The sequence below is a fragment of the Symphalangus syndactylus genome, chromosome 7 (genome assembly GCF_028878055.3).
Source record: "Symphalangus syndactylus isolate Jambi chromosome 7, NHGRI_mSymSyn1-v2.1_pri, whole genome shotgun sequence".
Lineage (NCBI taxonomy): Eukaryota > Metazoa > Chordata > Mammalia > Primates > Hylobatidae > Symphalangus > Symphalangus syndactylus.
Window position 1 is genome coordinate 124,783,706 of NC_072429.2, and position 27,014 is coordinate 124,810,719.

The following is a 27,014-nucleotide window of genomic DNA, read 5'->3' on the forward strand; positions in this document are numbered from 1 at the left end:
CACTTTCCTCAACTCTTTCTACTTCAAGATTTTTGGCTACATGCTAAAGTAATCTAGGCCAAATAGCATTCCCAGTGTTATTATTCCAAGGAAACATATGTGCTTTTTAATGGAATCCTTTTGGGGGCAGTCTAAACTGGGAAAAAAAATTTCAAGCTCTATAGAATCCTAGTAGGGAAAATCCTTTGAGGTTAAAGTGGTTATCTTGTGTCCCTCAAACCATACCTGTGGATAATTATTCACTGCCAGTTTAGAACACAGGCCTAGTTGAGCATCACCATTATTATTGGTGTTGATATTTCTTGATCTGCTATAGTAATATTTTACCCTCTTTAAATAATCTGATATATGTTTTAAGACAAATAGCTTTTACATTTTATATTCTTCTGGAGAAAGGGTCTCACTCTTTTGCCCAGGCTGGAGTGCAGTGCTATGATGTCACAGCTCACTGCAGCCTTGAACTCCTGGCCTCAAGTGATCCTTCTGCCTTGTCCTCCCAAAGTGCTAGAAATACAGGCTTGAGCCACCACACTTGGATGGGACTCTGACATAGTTTGGATGTTGTCCCCCTCCAATCTCATGTCAAAATGTAAGCACCAATATTGGAGGTGGGGCCTGGTGGGAGGTGATTGTATCATGAGTGCGGATTTCCGTCTTGGTACTGTCATCATAATAGTGAGTTCTTGTGAGATCTGGTTGTTTAAAAGAGTGTAGCACCTCCCGTCCCTCTCTTTCTTGCTCCTATTCCAGCCATGTGATGTGCCTACTTCCACTTTGCCTTCTGTCATGATTGTAAGGTTCCTGAGGCTCCCTGGAAGCCAAGCAGATGCCAGCATCATCCTTCCTGTATAGCCTTCAGAATCATGAGCCAATTAAACCTCTTTTCTTTATAAATTACCCAGTCTCAGGTATTTCATTACAGCAATGCAAGAACACACTAATACAGACTCTATTCTAAAAACAGGTAAAATTCCATTTTTCAAGCTCTGCTCATCTATTTCTAGTCTCCCATTCCCATGAGTTATGTAAATACAGATAGCACTTGCACCACAATAGTTTCTTTAAATCTTGTGCTCATTCATTGCAGGAACACCACACTTCCTTCTAGTAGTACTGTAGGGAAACAAAAAGAAACAAGATGAACACAGGCATTCATTGTCTGGGGTGTAGCCCTTAGAAAGGTTTCCTAGTTTCAGTACAAATTTCTCTCTTTCGGGTTTGGTGTCTTGCTTGGAGATTTTTTTGCAGGGAGAAATTTTTGTATCTCAGCTTCTGAAGTCACATCCTTTAACAGTATTTGTGTGTGTGTGTGTGTGTGTGTGTAGATAAGGTCTCACTATACTGCTCAGGCCAGTCTTGACTCCTGGCCTCAAGTGATCCTTTTACCCTGGCCTTCTCTTGGACATTGGTATTTGAGTACATGACCTGTCATCACTGAAGCCCAGCTCTGTTCCATCAAGATTTGGCTTTCTATACCCCAGCAGGCTCATTGCCCAGTCAAGTAAGAATAAAATGTCAGAGCCTTCTTGGGAGCTGAGTACAGGGTTGTTGTCTAAAGTTGTAGTCCAATCAATTACACCCTAAAATGGTGCCCAAATGTACCATTTAACTCGCCATGATGACTGCACTGGTCTGTTCTGCAATGTTCCCAACTCCTCTTAGCTGCCAAAAAGATCCTTTTTATACTTTTCTCTGATGGGCTGAACAGTCTGATTTTTTGCTCCTTCATAAAATCCTTCACATCTAGAGTGGTGTGGTACCAAAATAATTTGTGCCTCACTGATTACTCACTGATGAGCACTTTGACCAATTAGCTGAATATTTAAAGAAAACTGTAGTGTTGGCAGGGTGTGGTGGCTCACGCCTGTAATCCCAGCACTTTGGGAGGCCGAGATGGGTGGATCACGAGGTCAGGAGATCGAGACCATCCTGGCAAACACAGTGAAATCCCGCCTCTACTAAAAATACAAAAAATTAGCCAGGCGTGGTGGTGGGCGCCTGTAGTCCCAGTGACTCGGGAGGCTGAGGCAGGAGAATGGCATGAACCCGGGAGGCAGAGCTTGCAGTGAGCCGAGATTGTGCCACTGCACTCCAGCCTGAGTGACAGAGTGAGACTCTGTCTCAAAAAAAAAAAAAAAAAAAAGAGAAAATTGTAGTGTTGATAAAGAAAACTAATCTCTACTCATTAAATTAATATTTTGGTGCCATTTTAGAACCTCTGGGTACATTTTTTCATTTAACAGCAATAAAAATTATTAGTGAGTTTTCATTATTAGCCTTCCTTGTAGATAAGGAAATTGAAGCATAGGGAGTTTAAGTAAATTCTGCAAGACATCACAGCATGTAGTGGTAGAGTTGGCAGCACAAAACCAGGTCTATCTGGCCCCAGTTACAAGTATTTCGACTTATCACCCATTTAATCCAGTTGAAAAAGCAGACGTATGTGAAGAATGTAATTCATACATGATATTTAGATTCCAGGTGCCTTAACCAGTGAGTCTAATCTATTCATTATAGCTGACCTGACAAGACTTGGAAATTAAGATATTTGTCTGAATTAGTTTGTGTCTTTGAAGAAAATGTATTTCTTTAACAGTATCACAAAGTCCAATTTTTTCCTGAAGTAAAAATTTCTATCAGCCAATTCATGCTCATTATGAAGTTAAAAAAATGTATATGCAGCTGGGTGCGGTGCCTTACACCTGTAATCCCAGCACCTTGGGAGGCCGAGGTGGGCAGATGGAGGTCGGGAGTTTGAGACCAGCCTGACCAACATGGAGAAACCCTGTCTCTACTAAAAATACAAAATTAGCCAGGAGTGGTGGCGCATGCCTGTAATCCCAGCTACTTGGGAGGCTGAGGCAGGAGAATCGCTTGAACCCGGGAGGTGGAGGTTGCAGTGAGCCGAAGTCACGCCATTGCACTCCAGCTAGGCAACAAGAGTGAAACTCCGTCTCAAAAAAAAAAATAATAAATAAAATAAAATAAAAGTGTATGCTTGTATAATATATGTACATGGGTATTTTGTTTCCCATATACACACATGTAAGCCCAGTCTTGAACTTTGATGTTTGTTCCTGAATTTTTTCTTTTAGGATGGAAAGGAATTTCATTTTCTGAAGATACTGATTTAAAATGTTGGTTTTCAATTTGAGATTATCTAGCAGCTTGCCACGTGGCTTTAACTAAGACAATTAATTCCTGGGCCCTCCAGTTGTCTACCTAAAAAATAGGAAGGAGAGCTGTATTACTGTTTATATATATATATTTTTTTCTCACGGAAGTAAAGACTTATAAGTGTATTTTTAAAAAATTTATTTTAAGTTCTGGGGTACATGTGCAGAACGTGCAGGTTTGCTACAAAGGTAAATGTGTGCCATGGTGGTTTGTTGCACCTATCAACCCATCACCTAGGTATTAATCCCCGCATGCATTAGCTATTCTTGATGCTCTCCCTCCCCCAATCTCCCTGGGAGGCCCTGGTGTGTGTTGTTCCCCTCCCTGTGTCCATGTGTTCTCAATGTTCAGCTCCCACTTATGAGTGAGAACATGTGGTGTTTGGTTTTCTGTTCCTGTGTTAGTTTGCTGAGGATGATGGCTTCCATTATAAGTGGATTTGACATAACCAATTCTTTGTCCTTAAGTACCTTTTCCTCTCGTGGCCTCTGTCACTTGCTATTCAACAGAGATAAATCAGTCCTGCTCGTGTAAACTCCACACCATACCTACTGTTCATGTCTGCATCTGTAGCATTCTCTTCATGGAGCATCCAGAACTCTCTTTTCCTTATAAATATTTATTTTCCAGAAATATCAGGATATACATAACAAGGATAACCTAAGGCCATCTGAGATATACTTGTTTTAAGGAAGCTGGTTAAGTGTCGCTCCAGAGTGCCCACAAGGTGGCAGCATCTCAGAACATTAGGCCAGCAGAAGTCCTGAGTCCTGGCCTTGGCGGTTGAACTGGGCTTCATAGCTCAGTTATACTGATATAATAGGGTCAAGTGCCTGCCAAGTGATAGCTCCTGGGAGGTCCACCAGCCAACAGTGTAGAAAACCACTTTTTGACAGTATTTTCTAAAAACCAGTAGCAACATCACTCTTCTATTTTAGAGTGCTTTTTTTCAGGAAAAAAAAAAAGGTTTTGGAATGCTTTATTTCGCTTAAGAATGTAAAACCTACACTGATGAGAAAAAAAGCAAAAGGAGGCAGCAGACTCTTCCTTATATTTTCCTGTCATTCAAAGTCATTGATTCTCAACCTTGACTTTACATTAGAATATCTTGGGGAACTTTAAAATCACTCTCTGGGACAGGGGCCCAGAGATGAAATTTTGAAAGTACTGTAAGTGATTCTAAAGGGCATTTGGGGTTGAGAATCATCTTTTCAGTTCCTCTCCATCCATTCGTTCATTCACTCACCATTTATTGCATACTTCCTCATGTCAGCTTTGAGCAAGGAAATGGTGATGATGTAAAATGAGATTCTACAATTGCCCCCAAAGACCTTGCAAGTTAGTAATTCAGTTTAATGGAAGTCAATTCAGCAAACATTTATCAAGCTCCTAGAACATGACAGGTACTATGCTAGATACTGAAATGGCAGAGATGAGAGCAATTCCAGCTGCCTAGCATTTATATTCTAGTGGGCAGTGTATACAACTGAGTATCAGATGAGGCAGAATGTGGCATTATTCATATTTTACCTTTCTATAACATTTCACAGTAACACAAAACATTTTAACCAACTTATATAACTTAAGATATATAACCCAATAATTCTTGAGATTTGCAAGCAGCTAGCTATCAGTATCTGAAGTTCAGAGGGGAGACTAACATGCTTTGCCAATATGAAGCAGAATAAGTCATCATATCCAAGTCTAGGGACTCTATGGTCAGTGCTTACTGCCTCATTTGTAGTAGGTGTGGGGCTCAGAAAAGAGTGGTTGATTTTGAATGCATAAGTGAAGGTATTTGTCTCAGGGTATATTTGTGCATGTGTTGGAGATTTTATTTCTGAGAGAGTGAGCAGAAGATCATTTCTGTCTACGTATTTCCTGAGACTCTACCTCCATCTAATCAAAGGCCTTTTCTGCTCCAGTCTTAATGTATATATTCTTTCTATATACTCTCCTTCTAACTTTCACCAAAATGGTGATCTCTAAAATTGCTCTGGATGTCTATTTCCGTGAAGAGAAAACTGAAAATATTTAGTTCTATCAGCAGATCTGGTTGTCATCAGCTTCTGTCAATCAGAGAGAGCTTTAATGAGGGGAATGAAAGTTAGTCTAAATGTATGTAAAGAAGGCATATAAGTCTCATTTTTCAGAGATCTGCATTCCTTCAGCTAATAGAGTGTTAAGCCAAATGCCATCTGGATTAGGACTGGGACATGAGATAGTTGATCATGAACATGTTTTAAGAATTAACCTTACGGCAGATGTGGAGAGTTGACTCGTGAGGGAGTCAAGTGTGGGTGAATATCTTCCTTGTGTGGAGAACCAAAATGATATGGGCATCCTTTAGGGTCAATAAGCATAGGAAGATATTCCTGGGTAGCTTGTAGGTTTTATGTTCCCATAATAGCAGAGAATCCACTCAGTGGCTGACTTTCAGATGATTCATGGTCTCTCTATTATACAGAAGACTCTTACCAAATATCCCACCATGGCGCTGTGGAATTGTCTGTCCTTTCCCTAAATGCTCAGCTTTATTAGGACTGTCAGATTTAGGTGCCATAGCCTAAGAGAAGCATGAATCAGTTGGAATATATTCAGCAGAAAACATTCATATGATGAATGTGAACATCATTTTAAACAACAATTGAGAAGCTGTGAAGTTTTAAGCTAAAGTAGCAGTGACCCAGAAATGCAAACGCAAACACAGTAAATCAAATATGCAAACATCTATTTCTGCCAAAGGGGGTTACTCTTGTTCTGTCCAGCTCCAGAGAGAAGGAAAATGACCAGAGGTGGAAGTGACAAGGGGGAAAATTACAGCTTATCTTGATATGGAAGAACATTAGAATTGAGCAGTAGAAGCAGTTTCTTCACAAACCCCCTGTTTTCAGAAGTGTTCAAGAACACTATGTTAAGAGTGTGAAAGTCCAGCAGACAAGCCCCATCAGTAGCAGGAGTCAACAGACCCGGGAATTTGGGAGTAAACTGAGCAATTTTTCTTTGAAAGAGGACCCATGAGTTAGAAGAGAAAGGCCTTGACCTTATGCCAACAGAGAATACTTTGAGGACTCCCATTCTCCCTGTTTTGGGCCCTGAAATCCTTGCATTAGTCATTTTTCTAGTTAGCAAGTCTTTGAAGGCCTCAAAGACAGATGTGATAGCAGTCCTTTATCCAGGGACTGAGACCAATCCCTGCTTAGTCCAACAGTTAGGACTTAAGAGAGGGGACTCTGGTAGATTTGGCCCAAATTAACAAGCATGGCCAGGGCTGATATGAAGCCTGGGGAGGAGGAGATTCTGAAACTAAGAGCTGTGGGTGCCAAGTACCCACAGCTTGGACCTAGTTGTCATTCCTGCCATCTGGAAACTCACCTTTAAGAAGAGGTGCTTATGTCTATTAGACTTTCATCACAGTATGTCTGGAAGTTTAGCTTAAAGAAATGATGACTCAGAAGTGGGAATGGACATATGAGAAAGGCCCATCGGGTAGAAGAAGGGTTAGACTCTCTCCACCCAGCACTAGAGGAAGGAAAATCACCAAGGGTGGATATGTTGAGGGGATGAGGTTTCAGTATAATCAATAGCTGGGGGGACTTTAGAACTACTGAACAGTGGAAATAGCTGCTTTACAATAAGTCCTGTCTGTAGAGATGTTTAGGGACAGATTGTCACTTCAGGGAGGAGGAGCTGTCATTCATTCATCATTTGTCCTTACTGAAGTAAGAATTGAGATTAAATAAACTCTAATGATGTGTAGGAATTTGGATAAAATGTATTTTCCTGAAATTTTGTGAAACTACAAAACACTTTATTCAACATTCCTGGATGCACTAAAAATAATAGTTCTCCTCCACATGTATCTGATAATTCTGATTGAATTGTCTGTGCCAGAAGACACTATTATCTCAGCTGAGGGCAGAGACTATGTATTTATTTTTCTCTGAATCGCTAGCCCATAGGACACTGCCTACTATAGAGTAGGTATACAACAAACATTTGTTGAGTGAATGTCAAATTAATTTTGTTAATTCTATTGCTCGAACATGGACAGAGTCCCCTCTGTGTGTAAGGTATGCCTACTCAAAATATATTGATAGCTAACATTTATGAAATTCTTGTTATTGGCTAGGTGCCAGGATTTCATACACTGTCTCATTCAATCCCTACAACCAATCCTCTTAAAAAGATCAAGTAGATGCTCTCACTACACCCTTTTTACTAATAAGGAAACTGAGGCATGCAGAGGCCAAGTAGCTCCCCCATGGTTACACAGAGAGTAACTAGATGATACAAAATTTAAATTTAGGTTGTGTGACTACAAAGCCAACACAATTCATTATTACAGTATAGTCTCAGTAAAGGAGTGATCATTAATAGTGTAAAATATTTTTAAAATATAGCTAACAATTATTGCATGCGTTCTATATTCCTAAGCATTTGACCATTTATTCCTCACATTAGCCTCATAAAGTAGGTACTATTATTGTGCCCATTTTACAGATAAGAAATACAGTCTAAGATTTTTGGATCTGGGCTTATCAGACTGTCAAACTTATCCTCCGAATGTTATGTGATCTTCTTCCATTTTTAGGGGTACTGAAGGAACAAGTATCCCCCAAAATGGAAGAAGAACAAGACACTGAAGGAGAAAGAACATTTTGGGGGATACTGAAGGAACAAGTCATGACTCCTCTTCTGTGAAGTGTGTATGTTACTTTAAGAAAATTATATTCGGATTTGACCTGGCACTGGATCTCGGCTCATCCAACACTCTATTAGCATAGCACCATTCCAAATGTTCTTTATGCATGCCTTCTGGATATCAATTAGTTATGAGTTCAGAGGCAGGTTAGAGGTGACGAGGAAACTCACAAAGAACTAAAACATTAGGATCAAATGGAGATGGGTTCTGGGTGAGGCTCACTATTGTATTAGCTATGGGAATACTAATAAAGTCCCATATTTGGAGGCCACTTAACCTCTGCATAGCCTAGTTTCACCGTCTATAAAATGGAGTAGCGGGAGTAATTATACCCCTTTCTTCTTATCCATTTTCTCATTAAAACTTGTAACTAACTTTTTAAATGGGAAGAATCAGGTGTATTATAAGACAAATGGAATTAGGTGGAGAAAAATTCGTGCAAGCCTCATTTTATGATGTAGCCTTTGCTTTATGAAACTAATTCTACCTCAAAAGCGCATCGGAGCCTCAGAATCCCACAAAATATGGCCCCTGACTCAGAGCTGGAAGAACTCAACCAGATACACGGGCAGATTTAGGTTGTCTTGGGCCTAGAACTTATACAAATTTTGGACTCTCTTTGGGTAAAAGAATACAAAATTAGACACAAATGAGATTTTGTCATAAATCTTTAATGTGGATTAAATTAAGTCACATAAGAGATAATTCACTTCTTTTAAAATATCTTCACCTAATCAAAATCAATCATACTTCTGAAATATTTCCAGATCTCATACATTAAGTTGAAATCAAAAGCTGTGGATCATGTTATAATATAACAAGCTTGGCTTTGTGGAAAGAGACATAGCTTCCCTCTCCCCCCATTGGTTTGATATATTTGAGGTCAAAAGCCTTCTTCTGAGAAAAAGAGAAAAGGGTTGATAAGTGCAAGAGTGCATGTGTGCCTGCAACAGCAATTTGGTGTGGGGAGTTCTCGAGGACAGCAAGGATGTGAGCCATAGCAGGAAATCAGGAGGAAGCTAGGTGTTCACCACATTAACCTTATGCATCACCTGGGCAAGTCACTCATTAAGAAAACAGTCTGCCTCTCTTGGCCTGGGAATCCCTCCTGAGTGCTTCTAGGCTGTGAGTGTCAAATTGTTCTTTAGAGATGCTGAGCAGAAGAGGATTTTCCATTTCATCTTTTGGCCTTCCCTTCTCCCTCTCTCAATGAGGACTTGTGCTGCCTCCTGCCGGAGTGTTGTAGGGAAGATTAATTAGCTAATATTGGTTAAGGGCCTTTGATGATGACTGCTAAGTGTTTGCACCGTGTAATTGCTATTTTTTCCAAGGAAATGCCCATATAGTTACTAATTAGGCATTGTTGAAGCACCTCATGTCCCATTATTTTACAGTTGTCTTGTAATTAACTGGCATCAGTTCCATTTCAAATGACATTTATTGTCCATTTCCCTGGTTTAATTTTTGGAAATTTTATGGGAAGCCTGGGCATTGTTTCTTATTCACTGCAACTTGAATAATTAACAAGGTAAATATGGCTTTGGGTGGTGATATTGTCAACAACAAGAGTCTTTAGAGATTTTAATTAAGAATGCTACCACTGTACTTTATGTGAAAGTTTATTATGGTGCCTAAGCACTCTAAGCGCTCCTTCATTGTGGATTGTGGCTCATGTCTGAGTGTTTGTGCCCGTGTGTGTGTGTGTGCGCTTGTATGAATGTGTAATTTTTATGACAAATGATGCAATATGAGATATGAAAACAAAGTCCTTCTTTGGCTTACCCTTCTCAAAGGCACAAACTGGAGAAGCTGATTAATTAATATTTTGCCATTTTCTTACTATAACCTAGAGACTTGAATTAAATCAAACATCACTTGTTAAACGTCTACTATAGTATCAGTTTTGGACTAGATGTGTTTCACGATTTCTTTAATCTTTACAACAAGCCAATGAGGTCTCTCACAATGACAAGGTGAAGATTCAGAGAGGTTAAGCAAGATGTCCAGAGCCACATGGGTAGTAATAGAAGATAGAGCTCAAATAATTCAAGTCAGCTACACTCTGAAGGCTGGGCCCTTTGCACGCTATCTCTCAAGCAAAATTACTGAGCTTTCTACTTGGAAGTGAGTCTTGGTCACTCCAAAGGCCAAGTCTTGCCTTCTCCAGGAAGTCTTGAACGATCATTTATGTAAGTCCATCTTCTCACCTGTACTCTGATATTACTTTCTATGGCTTCTCATAGTTTGACTTTTATTTAAGCTGTGTGCCAGTGGCAAGGACAATATAATGTGACACTTAGAAAAGCATGGACTTTGGAGATAACTGGAATGTATTCCTTATTCTGCCTTTTCCTGTCTGAGTCATTTTGGACAAAATTCAGCACAGCTTAAGATTCACGTTGTTGATTGAAGACGAAAGGAGAGCATGTGTGGAAAGTTCTCAGAATGTGTCGTGGTACATGGGAAGCACACAATATATGGTGGCTGGTTAGATGGATAAAAACAACATAAATGGGCCGGGCAATGTGGCTCACGCCTGTAATTCCAGCACTTTGGGAGGCCGAGGTGGGCAGATCACGAGGTCAGGAGATCGAGACCATCCTAGATAACATGGTGAAACCCCATCTCTACTAAAAATACAGAACATTAGCTGGGTGTGGTGGTGGGCGCCTGTAGTCCCAGCTACTCGGGAGGCTGAGGCAGGAGAATGGTGTGAACCCGGGAGGCGGAGCTTGCAGTCAGCTGAGATTGTGCCACTGCACTCCAGCCTGGGCGACAGAACAAGACTACGTCTCAAAGAAAAAAGAAAATTGTAGTGTTGATAAAGAAAACTAATCTCCACTCATTAAATTAATATTTTGGTGCTGTTTTAGAACCTCTGTCTGGGTACATTTTTTCATTTAACTGCACTCCAGCCTTGGCAACAGAGCAAGACTCTGTCTAAAAAAAAAACCATAAATGAAGGAATGAATGGCAGTGAACTTTGTTCATTTATAGGGTCACCTCTCCAAAATTGCACTCTGTGTCAGTTCAAAATGTAATTTTAAAAATAGAAAAATGAATCTCATAAAGACTTGAGAAAGACAAGTATGTCTGACTGAGTTCCAGGCTGCCCCACTGTAGTAGAAAAACCTGACGCGGTCACACTGATTATAATGTTGTATACAACTTCTTAAAAATAATGACCACTGAGACCAGAATATGTTGATTATTAATGAGCTGAAATATGGGGTCTATTGTGTTGTGAGTTCCTCCAGCCTATTTCATGAATGAAATAGAATGATGGAGACCGACAGGAGACCGGGACTTGAAATCACAGGATTCTTATCAGAATTTCAATTTCAATTCCACCATGTGTAATTATCTATGTGACCTCTATATGCAATAAGCAGTAAATTTCACGGAACTACCAAGACTCCAGGAAGCGGACTCTGAATTGGAAATTTATTTGTGTAAAGTTTATTGGGGTTTTTTTTCTGGAGCAGGACCTGTCAGGGGGTCAGAGAAGCAGGATTGGGTCATACTGGTTACAGGTGACTTCCCAGGCATTTCTGGAGGGCTGAATTGAAGAAGGAATGCCAAAACTTTGAAGGCTTGCAGACTGTCCCCAGGAGAAGGATGTAGCATTAGACAGAGCAGCGATCTTTGGCCAAGAGAGGGCATTTCTTGAGAAGAAACTTGGCTGTGAGATGTCAACAACCCATAATTCCAGCAGCCATGGGCATGAGTTTCTCATTTCTGGAATCTGAGTGGAGCACTACAGCATCCACTACAGTGGTGAAAGAAGGATTCGAACTCAGGAAACCTGACCCCTCATGATGTCATTATAATTTCTTTCCTTGCAACTCAAATGACTATTATCATTTTCACTTTACAGTTCAAAATATAGAACCTCAGAGTTAAGTAACTTGCCTGACATGCCAGAAATTGTAGGTCCCAAGATATACAACTAAAGCCCATGCGCATTCCCTAGGACCATATCTGCCTACTTTAATAGCAAATGAAAAGTCACTCAATAGACTGCTAAATTGTTCAACATGTAATCGTTTGCTAAATCTCAGAAGATGCAAGGGGATTATGTGTGTATGTACTTGCACATAATGTTTTAGAACAGGCAGATATTAGCTGTTTCCCCCTGGATGGTGGAAACACTCAGGACTTCAGAGGAGTAGCAGCAGAAAACCGTTACAACACACTTCATATCAAGCAGATTTTGTGAGTCGAGTGATTGCTTGTAAACATAACACCATGCAATAAAACTTGATATATATTATTTGGACTTCACAAAATAATTCCATATTATTTCTGTGAGTTTTTTGTGTGTATATCTCTTTTTTTTTTTTTTTTTTTTAAGGTGGAGTCTCACTCTGTCGCCCAGGCTAGAGTGCAGTGGCGTGATCTCGGCTCACTGCAAGCTCTGCCTCCCGGGTTCAGTGTGAGCCGCCGCGCCCGGCCTTTTGTGTATCTCTGATGTTATGATATACTCACTAGGAATATGGACGTAAATGGAGCTTATAGATTGGTGACAGAGTTGTGTTGGATTTGGACTTCAATACTGCAAGAGGTTTCTGCAGATGTTTGATTCAGAACACTTAGTGTGGAATGAGCCTGAAATTATAAATTGAATAGATGAATAAATATTCTCCTGCCTCAGCCTCCCGAGTAGTAGCTGGGACTACAGGCGCCTGCAACCACGCCCGGCTAATTTTTCGTATTTTTAGTAGAGACGGGGTTTCACCGTGTTATCCAGGATGGTCTTGAACTCCTGACCTCGTGATCTGCCCGCCTCGGCCTCCCAAAGTGCTGGGATTACAGGTGTGAGCCACCGCGCCCGGCCTTTTGTGTATCTCTGATGTTATGATATACTCACTAGGAATATGGACGTAAATGGAGCTTATAGATTGGTGACAGAGTTGTGTTGGATTTGGACTTCAATACTGCAAGAGGTTTCTGCAGATGTGGTCACCCAGAGAATATCATAAACAGACAGAGAATAGTCTTAAAACTCAGCCCACTCCATCATCCCAAATCTGAGATAAAAGGAAGGGAAGGAGGGAGGGGATTTACTGAAAGCAAAAACTTATTTGCTCCAGCCTGGAAAATGTCCTACAACCTATGGAGCTGTACTAATGTGTGAGTGGAACTCAGCGTCAGCGTAAATCCCTGCAGGGTTAGTTGGCATAATCGTCAACCTACCCACTCACAGGATGCCAGCTTCTGGGCCACAGGAGCTCATGGAGGCACAGTAGCACCACGAAACTTGTCTTCATAACAGGACTGGTCCATGCATCCACTTCTTCCTCCTCATAGACCACATCTGCTGTGGGAAGTTAGGGCTTCACCCAGAGGTTCTGTATTTTCAACTGTAAAGTGAAAATGATAATAGTCATTGAGTCTAACCATCTCCATTTTCTTAATATTTGCTCTCATCAGCCTGGGCTGCCGCAGGATCTGTGTGTCTGCCTAAAGGCACAAACAGTTCTCCCAGGCCTCTCCCAAGTAAAATGAGAGAGCAGAGTCCGGCAGGACACTGGATTTGCAAGTAGAACGACATGGACACGAGTCATGATTCCATCACTTTGTTACCAGTAGGCTACTCAGCTTCTCTGAGGTTTGATTTCTTTATCTGCAAAATGAGGTTGGATGAGGGATAATAATAATCATTCACAATTGTGAGGAGCAAATGAGAATATTTGTGTTTTTTAGAAGGAATTATATAAAAGTTCCACACAAATAATGATGTTGAGCTGGAGGGCTATGCGGATGCATTTAGCTTGGGAAGAAGATAAGCCTTTACTTGGAGGAAAAGGCAGAATCACAGCAGTTGGATTTGTTCTGAAATGAATACAAGACACCTTTGTAAGCCAGACTGACAAATTAGTCTGCCCTACTCCTCATGTGCTGGCTGTCAACTTGCACCCCACTGCATCCTGTGCCCCATGTTCAAATGCAATCAAGGTCAGAGCAAACAGTCACCCATTGCAATTCTAGAAACCTGTTTTCTCCTATCCATTGCACATCTCAACCCATCACATTAGAATAACAGTCAGATGCAATTAGCCCCAGACTATTTAATTACCCAACGGGTTTCCATATGTCATTAAGCATCGTCCTTGTGAGATTACAAGGGTGCTGCACACACAAAATGGTCATTTCCTCTGCTTTGCACTTTCAGCAAATAAGACTTGAAGTCAGGTTGTCATGATAATCTTGATTTAACATACCCAATTCCAGTAATTGAGAACTTTCCTTGCATCTGAAAATGCTCAGGACCCATCATTGAGTGTCTATTTTGATTTCCCTGGAGGTTGAGAAGGAGATGCCTTTCCAGGCTTCTGAGAAAACACATCCTTCTTGGACCTTCACTTCCTTGCACAAGCTATTCTTCTTGCTATCAATATGTTTCCTTCTTATCTTAGTTGGCAAATTCAGAACCCAAGCTTCAAATTAACCTCAGGTGGAACTCACCTGTGAGTAAAGGTTTTCCTGAAGTTTGCAAAAGCAGAGAGAGTAACAGTCATGCCCCTTGTTCAAAACACTTCTAAGCACATCAGCTCCAAATTCCAATTCTGCAGTTATTTGTTTAACTATGTCCCTTTCCTGTAGACTGTGAAGTCCTTGAAGAATGGCACTGTATTTTGTTCATCTTTTTGATTCAGAACACTTAGTGTGGAATGAGCCTGAAATTATAAATTGAATAGATGAATAAATATACATAAACATAAAATAGATACTGTTTTCAAATGTTTATTTTCAACAGAAATATTGAACTCATGGTCTTTTGGTGAGTTGAGTTTCATTTTTTGAACACCATGCAAAATTATGCTGCCTATTTTTCAAGGAATAAAACAATGGAAAATTATACCAGAAAGATGAGATTTCTTCACTTCCTCCTTTCTCCACTGCGGGTAAGTTTATTATTTTTTTTTATTTCCACTTTAGCTATGGGCTGCTATAACATGCATAATTATTTAGTGGACTACTGGATTTAATGATAAGGTCTGTCTGATACACAGGATGATGTCTTGGAACTGTCACAGCTGAGTTGGGAGAAAGATATAGCTCAAGATGAATGGCTGAATTCAGATTAAATCATCACTCTTTGGGCATCTACTAAAGATTGGATATGGTGCTGAAAACATCACCTTCATTATCTTAATAGTCAATTGACATTAGCACTCCCGTAGTGCCAGTGTAGAAAGGGAGGCTCATAGAAGTGATTTAATTTGCTAGAGATGACCCAGCTATTAAGCATATGCTGAGTCCAGATATCTAGTTTCACACAGACTGGAAATGGGCTGGGATTCAGAGAGGACATGGGAGTGCTTAGCTAGTAGATGTGTCTCCAAGATAGCCAAGTCCCTGCCAACCCCGAGGCTCTGTGATTTGCGTGGCTTGGTGAGGACCTCTACTGGCTAAACTTCCTGGGATGATAAAATGCAGTGAGGCTGGACATTGGGGGGAAGAAGGGCAAAGGATCTGCGTTTGATTATTAGTCTAGTCACTTATTGGATGCATTGGGTGTTTCTTGCTTCATGCCACTGTTCTGCCTATGTCCTTCCATGGCTCCCCAGTGCTCTTTGCACAGAGCTCATGAATCCGTCAGTTGCTGCATGGCCTGCCTCTCCTTCTCACTCCAGCCTCAACTTATTTCATACCCTGCTCCCTGCCTTGGGGCTGGTCATACCTGGAGGCTTCAGAGCCTGCTCTCTCTTGCCTTTGCAAGTGCTGTTTATTCTGCCTAGAATTCTCTTCTCATCTCTCTTGTGCCACTTAAAAAAAAAGGCTTTTCATCTTTCAGCTCTCAACCCAAGCACCTGTTTCTCAAGGCAAGCCCTTCTGCTGCCCCAGGGCCAGCTCAGCTTCCATTATGAGTCTCTGATACTGATCTGTCTTCCTTTCCTTCAGAGCCCCTCACTTGTTTTGCAGGTAACATTCACTAACGGATTAGGTAATTCATACTGGTCTTTCCTTTTAGACCGGAATCTCCATAAAAGCAGGGACAGCGTAGCATGGCTGGCACAGATCATGTTATCTACTCACAGACAGCTACTATCTAAACATTTGCTTGCCCTCTCTGAATCCCAGATAGTCTCCACTCTCTGTGAAACTAGATTATGGTAGCTTGCATATCAAAATTTGTGATTCAATTTCAAAAAACTGTTTGCCATGTCTTCAGAGTACGAACTCAGTTCGAATCTACAAACTCTAATGGGTCAGATGACTAAGAGTGAATGAATGGAGAAGGAAGGAGTAGACACAACTGGGCTTATCATTGCTTAGCTGTCTGCAAGGCTTGAGCTGCAGAGTGCTTGCTATTTTGTAAGTTTTTGACCTCTGAAGGAGAATTCCAGAGCTGGTCTACTTATCTAATTACGAGCCCATGTTCACAGTAAAATCAATTCTTCATGTAGTATGGGGTTGAGGGATCGGTAAAAGCATTAACTTTGCAACCAGACTGCCTGGATTCTACCACTTATTTGCTCTGTGAATTTAAGTGACTTACTTAACCCGTCTCTGACTTAGTTTTGCCATCTGTAAAGTGGGGGCTATTACAGTATTTATGTTGTATGGTTGCTGTGAAGATTAAATAATTTATATTTATTTTACAAAGTGTTTCTAATAGTTCCTGACATATAATGCATGCTATATAAGTAATTTCTATTATTTTTATTCTTTTGGAGATGGGACATACTATGCCTTTTCAAGTGCCAGCCCCTATAACCACTTCCTTCCTAGGCATCCTCCCATTTTCCCCAGTAGCTGTAGCTGTTTCTGCCTCCCTTCTAATCTGAGTTGCTAAAATTTGAGTGTGTCTTATGTGTTGGCTTATGACAATATTGGTTGTTTCTTCCCTCTGTATTTTCCATTGCAAAGGCTTAGTTCTCCACTAGTAGGAAATAGTCCTGTTGTCTCAATTATACTTGGGCTCTGCCCCAAGAAAATTTGATTCTCCAGATGTAATCAGGCAACAGGAACAATGTTGGGGAGGTGAGAGAGCTTGAGGAAGGTGGCTTTTGCTGGTGGGTGTCAATACAGCTCAGTTCCCCTGCGCTAAGTGGAGCTGCAAGTTCCAATGTAAGTCTGTGTGCTCACTCACTCTCCCCTGGCTCATCTCTCAGTGGGCTCCTTGGCTGGCAAGCTGGCATTACACAAACAGGAATGCTAATGAAATGCCTTTCCAAGATGGGTGCCAGGCAATTTAAACACACAACTAGTTATTAAGGTTCTCTAATGGCATAAGAGAGTTGAGACTAAAGTCTGAGCTGGCCAAGGCAGAGAATGTTGTCTGGTATGGAGGACAGAATCCAGGCTGTACCAAGTAAGACATTGGTGACCTTAGGGAAAGTCCCTTCCTTTCTGTGGCCCACCCCATGTGTTAAAGGAGAAAGTTCATTCACCCATTCAACACATATTTATTGAGCTTCTACTGTGTTGTAGGCACTGCTGGAGAGATGAACTCTCAGATGTATTATATTGAAGTCATTTTGTGAAATACATGACTGAAAGCTCAAATATGGTGAACTTGGGGACAGGAGCAGATGGACTGCATTATCTTAATCTGTGTAATCAACACATGGCAGAAAGCGTGGTGCATAAGATGAGCTCTGGAAATATTTGGTGTTCTTTTAAAAATTGTGCTTTTGGCTTTCTTACTTTCTAAAATGTTCGTATACTATTTAATCGATGTAGTTTTTCATATTGATTATTTTCTTCCTTCTATTTACTTTGGGTTTACTTTGCATTTCTTTTTCCAACCTTTGAAGGTGGAAACATGAACCACTCTTAGTCTTTTATGTTTATAAAGTTGTAAAATTTCCTCTAGCACTGCCTTAGTTATGAATAATTTTTTTATTTGCTGTGTTTTTACTATGATTGTTCAAATACTTTAATGTCCTTTGTGATTTCTTTTTCAACCTATGTGCTGTTTGGAAGTGTGTTGTTTAATTTCTAAATATTTGCATATTTTATGTTTTTAGTTGTTGAATTCTAATGTATTTCCTTTGTACTCAGAAATACAGATGGTAAGCACTGTGGTATTTCCTGTGAGCTCTAGAAGAGACGGGCTCTATATATGTACAGCCCAGCTTTGGGCCAAGGATCAACTCAGATTTCCCCATACGGCATTCTGAGGACTCTTGTCTGAATAGTACCCTTCTCTTTGTTAATTTGCCCTGCAAATTCCAGTTTGCATTCGCAGCTCTCAACTTTAATCTCTGCCACCCCAGCTCAGTAACACTGCTGTGCTCTCCTTGGGCTCCATCTCCTTGTGACATGCAGATCCCTGAAGGTTCCCTACGGCAGAAAGTTGAGAAAACATTGAGCTCACCACATGTGTTTGCTTTTTTGCTAGCATTATAGTCCTCCTCCAAAAAATGCTTCACCTATTTTGTTCCATTTCATAGTTGTTTACCTTTGTGAAGGGAGGAAGAACAGTCTAGGTAACACCCATACTCTGTTGCAGCCAAACCCAAAATATTACTTTTTAATTTAATCTTATTTAAGTTGCTAATATCGACATAACAAAGTGGGTTCTGAAAGTTTAGGTTTTAAAATGCATATTTTTTAATTTTCAAAATGTGCTTATTTTGTTTTTACCAGGGCCATCTTTTTAGGTTTTTAATTTAACTTTTCTTTGCATTACTAATTGTGATTTATTTCTGTTTACACATTTTGAAGAAAAAAATTATGAAATCATCTTTTTCTCCATTTGTGAGCTTCCATCATTTCGAGCAACTAAGTTGTGCCTGCAATTGCTATATAAAACCTCTTTCTAACAATATCTGAACAGTGCTTTTTACTTGATGCTTTTTAAAGATAACATAAAGAACTAGTTACAAATGACTAATTTAATACATAAGATCAACTGTGAATGACTTACTAATTGGTTTGCTTAAGAACAATGTTATCATCTCACAGTAAAATGATATCCTGATAAAGCTGTAACAGGTCGATGCCTCCTATCTCAGCCCACTCAGGTGACAGTGAGTCCTTTAGTAATGTATTCTGGGTAATATTGCTGTCTTGTGCTTGCTTAGATGTTCTTACTAATTCATTTCTGATTTTACACATTTTGCTGAATCTCTTCTGTGGTTCATGCTTGCCCATGCCAGGTGTGCCAAATAATTCTGTTTCAGATAAGTCACTACCTTGTATCTGTGTGGAAAGTGTAACTCCAGAGACTTCTCAAATTCTTTGTTTGTAATTCCTTATAGAACACCAATTATGAACAGCTTTCATTTATTGCACTTTTAAAAAAGCTATTTATGTTTCTATTGCCTATTGCATTCATCCATACAAATGCTGAAATTTGAAGGATTTTTTTTTCCTCCTTCAAAGTATACTCTGCAAAATTACTTTGCTTAAGCTCTTTGTTATCTGAGAATGGCTTCTCTCTATGGCAAGGAGAGGGGGTTAGGCTGCTTGGGTTTGGATGAAAAAATAATGCAAGTTTATGCTCTCTAAAAAAGCCTGTTTCACTTGGTCAAAAGTTATTGATGCTATGCTTAATTCCTGTGTCATATTGTAAAATAATTCCTAGATGTAATCATCTTAGGTTTTGCCTTTACTTATTTAATACTCATTTAAGATGGCAAATATGATTTAGTAACATTTATATTTTGGTTATTTGAAAGCTTTTTTTCTTACTTATTGATTCTTTCATATATTTCTAATAGATAAGACTGCTAGCTCAGTGAATTCTGGTAGATGAGGTATTATTCTATCTTCTACTCACTTGTATTGATTCATCCAGCAGATAGAATTTAAAATCACAAATGCTACTATTTTAGGGAAAAGAATCATGCTTCATACTCTGGAGGATACAAAATAAACAAATTTCCAGTACTCAAGTTGCTTAAAACATAGCTAAAGGTCAGGCAAAATTACATGCAAAATTAAATGACAACTCACATTTTTTAACTGGAAAAAATTAATGAAATTTTGTAAAAAATAAATGGTTGGGCAAATAATGTGGACAGTTCATAGAAGAAACTGAGGATTGGAGTGGCTAAAAAAGCTTTTTATAGAGACTGTGTTGTCAATTGTATAACCTTTGTATACTTATTATACAAAGAAAAAAACCCTTGCTGCTTAAACCCTGTGATTGTGTTTCTGTGCAAAGGTTTAGAAGGCTCTTTGTTCTTTGAAATACAACAGGCCATGCTATCTAAGTTACCATCATATCTGCATCCTATTTAATTCATAACATCTCATCCCTCTGCTCTCTTTGTTCCAGTAGAGAGCCTCGTGCTTTCTAGAGCCCCAACTTTCCACTTTCATTGTTGCCTCCTCACTCGCAAGGCTGTCCAAGGTTCCCTTGAGGCCAGCAATGGGTTCAGCTCCATATTCTAATTCCAAACAAGGTTGCAGGCCACCATGGACTTCTATGTCCAGGTCGTAAGTGCTGGGATAGGCTCCAGCCACCCATGCACCTGAACTGAAATAATGGGGTAAATCATTATCTTATTTGAAAAACTAGATATATGTAAGATTTTTCATATATGTGAAAGATTATATATATGAAAGATTTTTCGTATACATTATATATATAAAAATATATATGAGAGAGAGAGAGAGAGAGAGAGCACACTCACATTTGCTTCAATGTTTACCATTAGAAGTGCTTTGGTTTTTATTTAGAAGTTTGGTGATGTTTCTGTGACCAAAAATATGCTGTAGGAACTTTGTTTGTATCAATGAAACTATTTTGTTATAAATCCTTTCACTTAAAGTCACAGTTTTCAAGAAACTGTGGATGGTATTGAGGACTTGTTGTATTTTCAATTTGTCCTCATTTCATCCACATTATTACCCCATGGAGTAGATACAGTAATTTTTATTTATATTTCATATATAAGACTCGGTTATTGAATAGGGGAAGGTATAACCCAAGACTTCTGACTTGGATTCCAAGGCTCTTTCTTTCACCCTCTACCTCAATTGGAGGTCTAAAAATTGGAAAACAAGACAAAGAGAATATAAAAGATAGTGTAAGACTTTTCTTACATCAAAAAAAGAGTCAGAAACAAAACCTTCATTTTTCAAAGTGAAGGAAGTTTTTTTTGTGTGTGTTTTTGTTTTGTTTCCCCATGGTTTTGAGTTTTCCAACTTTCTCGCTTTCCCTCCTGGGCTAAAATCCCATAAATTTCCTTCAACTGATTTCCAGCTCAATTATGCAAACTCAAGAGACTTGTGTAGCTTGAATGCATTTGAAGATAACCCTTAATTAGTGATGCTTGGGTGAAATCCTCAGGCATTGGTATCTCATTCATTTTACTGGGGCTCTGGTATTTTACTTAAAGGATCAGCAGTGTGTAATAACAAGGTGAATTATGTGGTCATGACCTGAAACTCATTATGATCATCATATAACTTTTGATTCTTTCCCCTCCCTTTGCCAAAGTCCTTGGAATAGGGGAATAACTTAGAATGTAAAACTACTGTGCCTCCAGATCTTTTTGACACAAATTCACTCCACAAATATTAACTATGCATGATCATGAAGCAATGATACTTCTTTTCTTCTGTCTAGGATGTGGTTATAAGGCACTTTGTCCACTAAAGTAGGACATGGATGACTGGAGGTGTCAGAAACAGGAATGGTACCTGCCCAAGGAAGGAGGGAAAGCTGGGGTGGACAGATGGCTGGTATACCTGGGATCTGATAGGGAAGGGCTAGACAGGTGGCTGGTACAGCTGGGATCGGAGTTCAGTAGAAGTGCACAGGGATCTACTCAGAGGAAATGATTGAAAAGCCTGTGGGTTAACAGCATCAGGGTCAACTGTCCACAAATCATGAAGCCCCAGTTTCTGAGCTGAGTTGAAGGGCAGAGAGGAAAAGAAGTTAGGAAGGGCTAAAAAAAAAACAGGACAGTTTTAAAGGAGTTACACGACTGAAACAAGAATTTGAAACAAGCTCAAGGAACATGTCAGAGATTCAGTTAACTGGAGTAGAGAATGAGATCCTGGAAGAACCAGTAGCGAATATTTCTTTATTCTGTATCCGTGTATTAGACAAAACCTGCTTGTATCACATCACAGGTAAGAGTAAGTTTATCCATTAAATTCACAAAGGCTTTTTGAGCACTTATCATGTTTGTAGTAGGTGATGGGAATTCAGTAGGTGAAACAGAAAGGCATCCTGCTGTCAGGCAGTTTATATCCTAATGGAGGGTGAGCGACAATAAACATAATAAATAGTTGAAGTTAAATAGAGACGACATTTAGTATGTAAAAGGTATTGTGTAATGTGAAAAACGGGTGTAGGATAAACAGCATTGAGAGTGCTAGGTGTTTAATCAAAATGAATGCAGACTTAGGTAAATGGAAACTTTACTTAGCAGGGAGAATGCTTCCATCTCAGAAATCTCAAGTGTCTCAAAATCAAACAGAAGAGGACATATCTTTTGGAGAGAGGGAGAGGTAAAACTGACAGGGAAATTCGTAGGGGCAAAAGGCAAGAGGGCAGGGTAAGAAGGTGGCAAAATCAGGTTGCTTCAGCAGAGAAATGTTTTTCTTTGTGGTCGGCTGATTCTCGGAATGAGTGTTGAGAAGGATATTCTGCACCGGAGGTGCTTAGTGCTTATTTAAAATTGAGGGCAAGTCAAAATGTAGGGGCCTGTAGGGAGGGGAGAAGTCTGGCTGAAGTTTGGTCAAGCCAACGTTAATGGGCAATGGTGAGCCCTTGATCACCAAGGAGACTGTTTATGTGTCATATTCAGTAGAGTGGTCCAGGAAGAGCCCATTGAGAAGGTGACATAATAGCAGAGTTGAAGTAAGTGAGAGAGCAAAGTCTAGAAAGCTGCGAGGAAGCAAAACATGCTGATATCAAGAGAAAAGCATTCTAGGCAGAGGGAAAGGCAAGCACTGAGGTGACAGTGCAGCTGTTGTGTTTGAAGAATAGGATTTTCCAGAGACTTCCCTGATAATATCTTCTATCCCACATGCTCCTTTGCTATGTGACCTTGCCATGTTACCATGAGCAAGTGGAGTTTATTACTCCATGCCCTCAAATCCTGGCAGGCCTGGTAACTGCTTTAACCAGTAGAATATGGTAGAAGTGTTGATGGGCCTCTTCCAAGCATAGTCTTTAACTGGCTTGACACTTCTACTTCCTGCCTCCTATAGCACTTGCTCTTGGGACTCTGACCCTCAGAACACTGAATGCCATAACTGCTGTGCTATGAGAAGCCCAAGGCATGTGGAAAGGCCATGGCCAAAGGCACGTAGGTGCTCTTGTCCATAATCCCAGCTCAGTTCTCAGCATCACCTGTCAGTCACTGCAGTGAGCAAGCTACCGTGGATGTCAGCCCATGGATCCTTCAGATGACTTCAGACTCAGCTGACATTGGACTGTAACCACACAAGAAGCCTTAAAGCACAAATGCCCAGTTGAAGTCAGTTAATCCACAGACCCAATAGAGAACATAAATTGTTTTAAGCCACTTAATTCTGGGTGGCTTGTTATGGAGCAATAGATAACTAAAATAAATAAAAAAGAGAACATGGTAGCTAGAGGAATGTGAGCAAGAGGGAAATTAGCAGGAGATGAAGTCAGAGAGGATTTGGGAAGTTCAATAGGATATTTTCTTGTAACAACTTTGAGTTTTGCTTTGAGTGAAAGAGAGAGATGTTCTGGGGTTGTGAAAGAGGAGTGACATGATCTGACTTCCATTCTAAAAGGAGCCCTCTGGCTGCCATGTGGGGAATAAACTGTGCATACTTTGGTAACAATTCAGGTAAACAACGGTTATATTTTAGGTTGGATAGGTAGACAGGTGGGAGATGAGAAGGTGTTGCTGTCTGTAAATATTTTGAAAGTAGAGCACAACAGTGTTTCCTCATAGATTGAGATATAAGAGATGAGATTGCCAATAATGTTTGAGATACTAGAAAAGGATTTTTCCATTTTGAACTGAGATGGAGAATACTGCTGGAGGGCAGGCTCAAGGAAGAAGACTAGGGATATATTCGTTAGAAACACTGTTGGCCATCTCAGTGGAAACATCAAGTAGGCAATAGGACACCATAGCTTTGGGGCTGGTGAACGTGTCAAGGTTGAAGATGTAAATATGGGAGTCAGCAACATGTGGGATTTTTAAAGTCATGAACTAATGAGATCCCCTAGGGAGTGAATGTAGTTAAGAGAAGAGAAGAAGAATGACTGACTACTAACACATTGCAGATAAAGCAACTGGGAGAAGACAAAAAGTTAGCAAATTAGACTGAGAAGAAACAGTCAGTGACATAGGAGAAAAACCAAGACAAGGAATATGCTGGAAATCTAGCAAAGGGAGCATTTTTTAGTAGGAAGAAGTTATCAGCTGGATCAAAAGCATTTAGGTCAAGTAAGAAGAGAACTGAGAACTGACCTCTGTATTCAGCAATGTGTGGTCTTAGCAGAATCATCTAATTTCCTCTTTCTGTTTCTCCTCATACACAACACAATATTTACTGAGCATTTACTATATGTCAGGTACTTCCCAGGCTTTGGGGATAGTAAACCAAATAAAATCTTCCCTCAAGGAGTTTACAACCATTCAATTGATTAAACAGTATTTACTGCACAATTACTACGTGTAAGACACTGCACTAAATACTATGAGAGATATAAATGTGGGGTAAGACATGTGTTTAACCTAATTGGAAACTTTAGACAGAAACACACAGACTTGTAAACTGCAGTACAAACAAAGCCAACGAGAAATGTCAAAATGAAGTATAAAGTTTCAATAAATGGCAGCATATAAGACTAAATGCCTTGTGATGAAAGGATAAGTAGTCTAAATTGCAAAAATGTAGAAAAGCTTCATGAAAAGGCACACAAATAAAAAAGTGCAGGGTTGGGGAGCCTATGACATAGACATTGGAGGTCAATAAATGAGCAACTCTGAGAAGACCAGAAAATGAATATAAAAAGTTAGTGCAATGACATGGGTGAACCTGAAGGACGTTTTGCTAAGTGAAATAAACTAGTCACAGAAGGAAAGATACAGTATGATTTGACTTACACAAATATCTAAAATAATCTCATAGAAGTAGAGAGTGGAAAGGTGGCTTCCAGGGACTGGGAGAAGGATGAAATGGGAAGTTACTGTTCGATATGCATAAAGTTTCAATTATGCAAGAAAAACATGTTCTAGAGATCAGCTGTACAACATCGTGCCTATGGTTAACTATACTGTACACTTACAAATTTGTTAAAAGGACAGGTCTTATGGTAAAAGTTCTTACTGCAATAGATAACAAAAATTTAATAATTATTAATTTCTTAAAAAGTAAGTGGAGATACATCAAGAATGGATGGGGCCACTTGTATGACTTTGGAATTTGGCCTTTTCTGTGCTATGGCAAGGGTGGAGTTTGGGGGATGAAGAGGTTTTTAGACCATTGGATATATCATAAGGTTTCTATTTTAGGATAATTCAATCTAGTGGCGGAAGTTAGGATGGCGTGTGGGTGGGGGATGACAGGACTGAGAAATAATACCGCTGACTTGGATTGCCACTTAGAATAATATAGGTATTTTAAAGCCTTTTCAGTCTCATGGAGGCTTTCCCTCTCCACTGATGTGTGTGTTCTTGTACATTTAGGGTGGGATATGTGTGTGTTTAGAAAACATCTCTTTCTGAATGCATTAATTTGTAGGTACTCAGTTTTTGCTGCCAGAAATGGAATCCATTCATTTCACACTCTGTCTGTCACTAGTATTTAAGAATTTAACTGCAACGCTTGGGGTTTCCTTAGATTCTACAACAAAAAAAGCTTAATTTGTTTTAGGATTTGCTTTTATCCTATTTTCTGCAGCACTGAATTTCATATTAGCCATATACTCTCGCCCATAGACAAAGTCCACGTGAAGGAATTCTGGAAAGACAACTGCCTGGCAGCAAAATGGACTGTGCCCTAATTTTACAAAAACTTCTTCTTAGAGGTTATAGAGGTGAGGAAAAAGAAAAAAACTGTATGTGTTGCTAGCATGAGGTTGGTCTAAATGTGAAGTAGCCTTGACATCTGGCAATTTGCAGAGATTTTGTACATTATAGGTCCTGTCGTTCAAGGCTGGTCGTAGGACCAGTGGACCAAGAAACAGGGATGTGGTTTGGGGAGCGAGGTAGATTCTCTTTAAGAGCAGTCAACTGTTACCAATTTTATGAAAAGATCAACATCTAAGAGTAAGGCCAGGACAGTGCATCTAAGAGTTAACCATGTCTTTTCTCAGAAAACGTGACAAAAAAGCAAGTCTGGGAAAGTACTTTTTTGTTCTCTTTGTGGTTTGGAGCTAAGAAGTATAAATGGGTGGAGGTACGCTTGAGGTTTACATCTTCTTTTGTTTTTGCATAAAGATTTTAGTTCTTTATACTCTTGGGCACCTTTTGCTTACATACATCCCATTGGATGTCAGCTTTGCCCTGCATGGACAGCAAACCACAGCACATAAAAAGTGCCACCAAAACGAAGTGAGACTAATGTCACAGATACCACTAATTCCCCAAAGCCTAAAAGGGATGCTTACATTTTCCTTGTCCTTTAGTCTAAAATGTAGCTTTAGCCCAGAAATTAAAGGGATAAGTTATCTTGTCATGTCTATGAATAACAGAATGAAGTCCACAACAAAGTTTTGAAAAACTGTATAGATAAAAAAAAAAAAAAAAATAATAACCTCAGGACTATTGGTACAAATGGGCAAACTACTGGTCAACCAGCAGCTGTATTTCCTAATGTTACACTTTGCCTACAGTTCTAACTTGTAACTACTAAACAGGAAGGTATTTTTTCCTTTCTCTCAGCTCACCCACCTCCTGTAATTTCTCTTACATTGATAGTAAGCAATTACAATCCCTGCAAAAATAAAATGATAGGCCCATAAAATGTATGTTTTGTATAACCACAACAGAAGGAAGAATCCCTAGTTTCCCCAAGACCAAATATAATTTTATTCGAAGCTTCTCAAACTACCTGTGGGAAAAGGAAAATTTTATTTTTTTAAATTTCTAATGCTGATTCTTTCATAAAATAGAATAAAAATCAATTACTACAAAATTAAAAAGGCATAAAATGCAGCTTTTTTTATCATCAGATTCAACAGACATGAAATTTCTTTGCCAAATGTCTATAAAAGTTTCTAAAG

At 39.6% G+C, this 27,014-nt stretch overlaps 1 long non-coding RNA gene across 1 annotated transcript in view; it reads left to right on the forward strand.

The window, feature by feature from the left end:
• Window positions 1-27,014, forward strand: part of LOC129486806 (uncharacterized) — a 381,019-nt gene that overhangs the window by 330,905 nt on the left and 23,100 nt on the right. The window contains exons 9-10 of the long non-coding RNA XR_008659098.2: window positions 14,643-14,790; window positions 25,729-25,826. This is a non-coding gene — a long non-coding RNA (uncharacterized lncRNA). The remainder of the gene's footprint in view (window positions 1-14,642; window positions 14,791-25,728; window positions 25,827-27,014) is intronic.